At 41.5% G+C, this 5,171-nt stretch overlaps 1 pseudogene; it reads right to left on the reverse strand.

Annotated features, from left to right (window-relative positions):
* Positions 1-3,724: 3,724 nt before the first annotated feature.
* The window catches only part of LOC110296573, a 14,598-nt pseudogene continuing 13,151 nt past the window's right edge, over positions 3,725-5,171 (reverse strand).

The following is a 5,171-nucleotide window of genomic DNA, read 5'->3' on the forward strand; positions in this document are numbered from 1 at the left end:
GGAGTCTGTAATGTTAAACTGGGCCCTTCACACTGTAGATCAGAGGGTTTGTAGTTAGTTGGGTTGGTGTTTACCTTTGTCCTTTAGTAACATGCAGTGTACCTTCCAGCCATCTGAATACTAGTCAGTAGGGCTGAAGGTTCTAGGTAGGCACCAGCTTAACTTCTTCATGTTCAATGAGTTGGATAGGTATTGCCTTTAGCAGTAGGGCCTTAACATCAGTTTGTGGAATCAGTAGCCTTGGCAACAGCTTGAGTTATTTTAGAGTTTCCATGGGGTCCCTTTGGACAACAATTCTCATAGATGTAACTCATTCCCAGAACTGGAGTCTTCATTTAGTGATGAGAAATGTCCAGCTGGGGTCCAGTCTCTCCCATTATTTAGCAATTCCATTTAGATTGTCTTCATATATGTATATATTTTAGAAAGCGTCTACTGTATTAGGTTTCTGTACAACCCATCAAATGGCCCTTAGTTTTAGCTGCTCCTCCCCATAGCTGTGTCCTCAGTGTTGCTGTTCCCCTTCCCCTCCCCAGCCTTGTTTGGTCCTCCTTTTCTAGCCTCTCCTCCAATTCATCCACAACTCTCTATTCTATTTCCTTAGGTAGTCCAATCATCTTTCCAATATTTAACTCTATACATAACCTCTCTGGTTCTATGGATTGTAGCCTGCTTATCAAAGGTTTAACAACTAACATCTACATATAAGTAAATAGATTCTGTATTTGTCTTTTTGGATCTGGGTTACTTCATTCAGGATGACTTTTTTTTTTTTTTTAAAGCTTCATTCACTTACCTTCAAATTCCATGACTTCATTTTTTTAAACAGATGAGTAATATTCCATTGTATAAATATACATTTTCTTTATTCATTCATCTATTGAACGACTTCTATTGAGTCTATTTCCAATTCCTATCTATTATGAGTACAGGAGGAACAAACATGGTTGAGCAAGAATCATTGCAGTAAGATGTAGAGTCTTTTGGGTATATGCCCAAGAGTGGTGTAGTTAGATCTCCTAGGAGATCTACTCCCTGCTTTCTGAAGAAGCACACATTGATTTTCACAGTTGCTGTACAAGTTTGCACTCCCACTTGCAATGGATGGGTGTTTTCTTTACATCCTTGCCATCATGATCTATCATTTTATTATCAGTGTGATCTGTCATTTATTTTATTGATCTTGACCATTCTGACTGGTGTAAGATTAAATCTTACCCCCTTCCCCCAGATAAGAGTTTCTCTGTGTAGCTCTGACTGTCCTAGAACTGTTTCTGTAGACCAAGTTGGCCTTAAACTCCCAGAGATCCCCCTGCTTCTGCCTTCTGAGCGCTGGGATTAAAGGTGTGTGCTACCACTTTTGATTTGTATTTCCCTGATAACTAAGGATGTTGAAGACTTCTTTAAGTGCTTCTCAGCCATTTGAGTTTCCTCTTTAGAGAAACCTCTGCTTATATCTCTAACCCATTTTTATTTGTCTTCTCGATGTCTACATTTTTTGAGTTCCTTATATATTTTGGACATTAATCCTCTATTGGATGTGTATTTTGTAAAAATCTTTCCCTATTCTGTAGCGTGGCACATTGTCTGAATGATGTTGCCCTTTGCCTTATAGAAACATTTTAGTTTTATGATATCACTCGTATTAGTTGTTGATCGTAGTGCTATGCTAACGGTGCTCCTGCTGCAGTGAGTTCAAGTCTATTCCCCACTTTCTCTGAACACAGGTTCAGTGTATACGGTTTTATGTTGCGGTCTTTGGTCCACTTGAGATTGAACTTTTCGTAAGGTGGTAAGTAGGGATTTATTTGGATTCTTCCACAGGCAGCCATCCAGTTTGACCAGCACCATTAGTTGGAGGTTGTTTTTGTTTTTGTTGTTGTTTTTGTTTTTCTCCCACGGTGTATTTCTGGATTCTTTATCAGAAACCAGGTCCATAGGTGTGTGAATTTATGTCTGGTCTTCAATTCAGTTCTGTCGATTTGAAATCAAATCATGATCAACCTTTCTGTTTTTGTGCCAATAGCTTGCTGTTTTTATTACTATAGCTTTTGTAGTACAACTTGAAACGGATAATGGTGAGACCTTCAGAGGTTGTTCTTTTATTGTTCAGGACTGTTTCAGCTATCCTTTTTGTGTGTGTGTGTGTGTTTCCATATTGATGGATCAGCCTGATTCCATCTTAAGATTAAAAGCTATCTTATTAAAGGCAGTTCATTCTTATTTTCTGTAAAACTTGAGATTGACTGTGTCTTGACCCATTTTCTGGAATTTGTCGTGTTCCATACCCTATACCCTGACCTCCACCCTGATAGATGTTCTGCTAAGTAATTTTGAATTGTTCTGACAAGTTCCTATGTAACCAAAATCCCTTGAGAACCCCATAGCCTTTCAGTTTTGGTGCTAATATAAACTACACCTTTTCTTATATTTAATACTATTTTAAAAAAAGATTTATTATACATAGGTACACTGTAGCTGACTTCAGACGCACCAGAAGAGGGCATCAGATCTCATTACAGGTGGTTGTGAGCTACCATGTGGTTGCTGGGATTTGAACTCAGGACCCATGGAAGAGCAGTCAGTGCTCTTACCTCCTGAGCCATCTTGCCAGCCTCTAATGCTATTTTCTTAAATGCCACTTTAGGGATACAGTCCTATCTGACAAAGATAAAACTTGCATAATTTGACCAAAGAATTTACTCTCATTCAGTGGTATTATAAATATGAAGCTGAAAACTGTCCTTTTAAGTTCTGTAAAGAATTGTGTTGGAATTTTGGTGAGGATTACATTGAATCTATAGATTGTTGTTTTGTCAGGATGGCCATTTTTACTATATTAATCTTACTGATCCACTAGCATGGGAGATCTTTATGTCTTCTGTAATTTTCAATGTCTTACAGAGTTCTACCTGCCTTGGCATGGATTAAAGGTTAGCACCACCATCTCCTGGCTGATCATGTAATTTTTGTATTTCAGTTTGTTTATATGGTGAATTACATTTATCAATTTATGTATCAATTTATGTATGTTGAATCAGCCTAGCATTTTTGTGATGATGCCTACTTATGATCCTTTTGATGTGTTTTGGTTTGTAAGTTTTTATTGAGAATTTTTATATTTATGTTCATAAGGGAAATTGGTCTGTGATTCTCTTCTTTGTTAGGTCTTTACGTGGTTTAGGTATCATGGTAACTGTGGCACTGTAAAAAGAATTTGGCAATCTTCTTTTTGTTTTTATCTTGTAGAATAATTTGAGGAATATTAGCATTAATTCTTCTTTGAAGGTCTGGTAAAATTCTGCTCTAAAACCATCTGGCCCTGGTTTTTTTTTTTATTTTTATTTTTTATGGTTGGGAGACTTTTAGTTTACTGCTTCTATTTCACTAGGGGATATAGGTTATCTGATCTTGATCTAACTTTAGTAGGTGGTATATATCAAGAAAATTATCCATTTCTGTTAGATTTTTCAATTCAGTGGAGTATAGTTTTTTTAAAGTCTGTCCCTTTGATTTTTTGCATTTCCTCGGTATCTGTAATGATGTCCCCATCTTCATGTCTAATTCCCTCCCCCCCCCCCCTTAAATAGTTGTTTATTGGCAGTGGGCTGGAAGGGATGGCAGATTTTGCATTCACAGACAACACCATACACACGAGGGCAGCAAGAGTGATGGGAAAGGGCCTGAAGGCCACTTTTCAATAACAAGTGAGTAGGCAGGGGTCTGGAGTGTTGATGAAGCAGCCTTAGATCAGCTCTGGTTAGTAGGCATGGCTAGAGATGAAGAGAGATTCACTGGCTACAGTTCCAAACTGGCCACTTAGGGTATACTTTCCTTGACAAGTGAGGCTGATGGCCAGGGCTCACTTGATGTACTCCTCCTGGGCTGCCTTCAGGTTCTTCTCCTTCCCACCATAGGCCTTTAGAGTAGAGGCCTGCAGGGCTCAGCCATAGGAGAAAGTCAAGGCCCATGGCTTCAGCAGGGGACACTTGTTGATAGCGTTGTTTGTGGTTGATGGATGCCTCTTCCTCACTCTGCCCTCCAGACAGGAAAGTGACCTCAGGGGCAGCAGGGGGCACTGTGCGATGAAGTGTTGTGACTGTTGCCATGGCAATCTCCTCATTGGAAAATTTCTGGGTGCAAGCATGGCCAGGGGTGACCATGTTGGGCTTCAGCAATGTGCCTTCCAGATAGACATGGTTGTCACTCAGAACCTTGTAGACAGTAGCCAGGACCGTCTCAGTTACATACTGGCAGCGCTTCAAGTCATGGTCCCCATCAGGGAGAATTTCAGGCTCCACAATGGGTACAATGCCATTCTGCTGTCAGATGCTAGCATAACAAGCCAGAACATTAGCGTTTTCCATCATGACAAGGGATGCGGGAGTATGTTCCCCAATCTTTAGCACACAGCGCCACTTGGCAAAGTCAGCTCCACCCTTCTTATACTGGGCACAGCGTTCAGACAGCCCATCCAGCCCTTGGGTAATGGTCTCGCCATTGGTTCCTGCCAGAGGCACCACACCCTTAATGCCCACACTACCACCCTTGGATTTGATAGCTTAGGGGAAGGGATGTCCATCATCTGCCTTCTGGTACAGTGTCTCATTGAAGAGGACCACCCTCCTCCCCCCCGCCCTGTCCCCCAAATGCAGGGATTCACACAGTCGTCAGCAGTCAGCAACAGCTGGAGGTAGAAGGGCCTGTTCTCCTCGGTGTTCTCAGTGCCAATGGACTTCAGGCGCTTGGCAATGATTCCAGTGGACTCGTCTGCAGCCAGAAAGCCCTTGTCCGGAGCCACAATTTGGTGAGCGATGTCAGACAGCTCCTTCTTCTGCTCCGGGGTCAGTGCTGAGATGGGTAGGGGTTGGTACGGGTGGCAGTACTTTCCTGGCACACGACAGGGTGGGTCTGCCGGGTATGTTGGTGGTTAGGTGAAAGGGCTAAGGAGCGAACGTGGCTAGGGTCACCAGAACCTCATTCTCTGGCGCGTTCCAAAAGAACGCAGCCTATTCAGCTGGGGTGGGGTGGGTTGGGGTGGGGGTGGGGCATCTCTAATTTTCTTAATTTGAAACTTCTCCATCCACCTTTCAGTTAATTTCGCTAAGAGTTTGTAAATCTTATTGATTTTATCAAATAACCAACTCTTTTTTTCTTTTCTTTTTTTTTTT

Source organism: Mus caroli, chromosome 6 (assembly GCF_900094665.2).
Source record: "Mus caroli chromosome 6, CAROLI_EIJ_v1.1, whole genome shotgun sequence".
In the NCBI taxonomy this organism is placed as follows: Eukaryota; Metazoa; Chordata; class Mammalia; order Rodentia; family Muridae; genus Mus; species Mus caroli.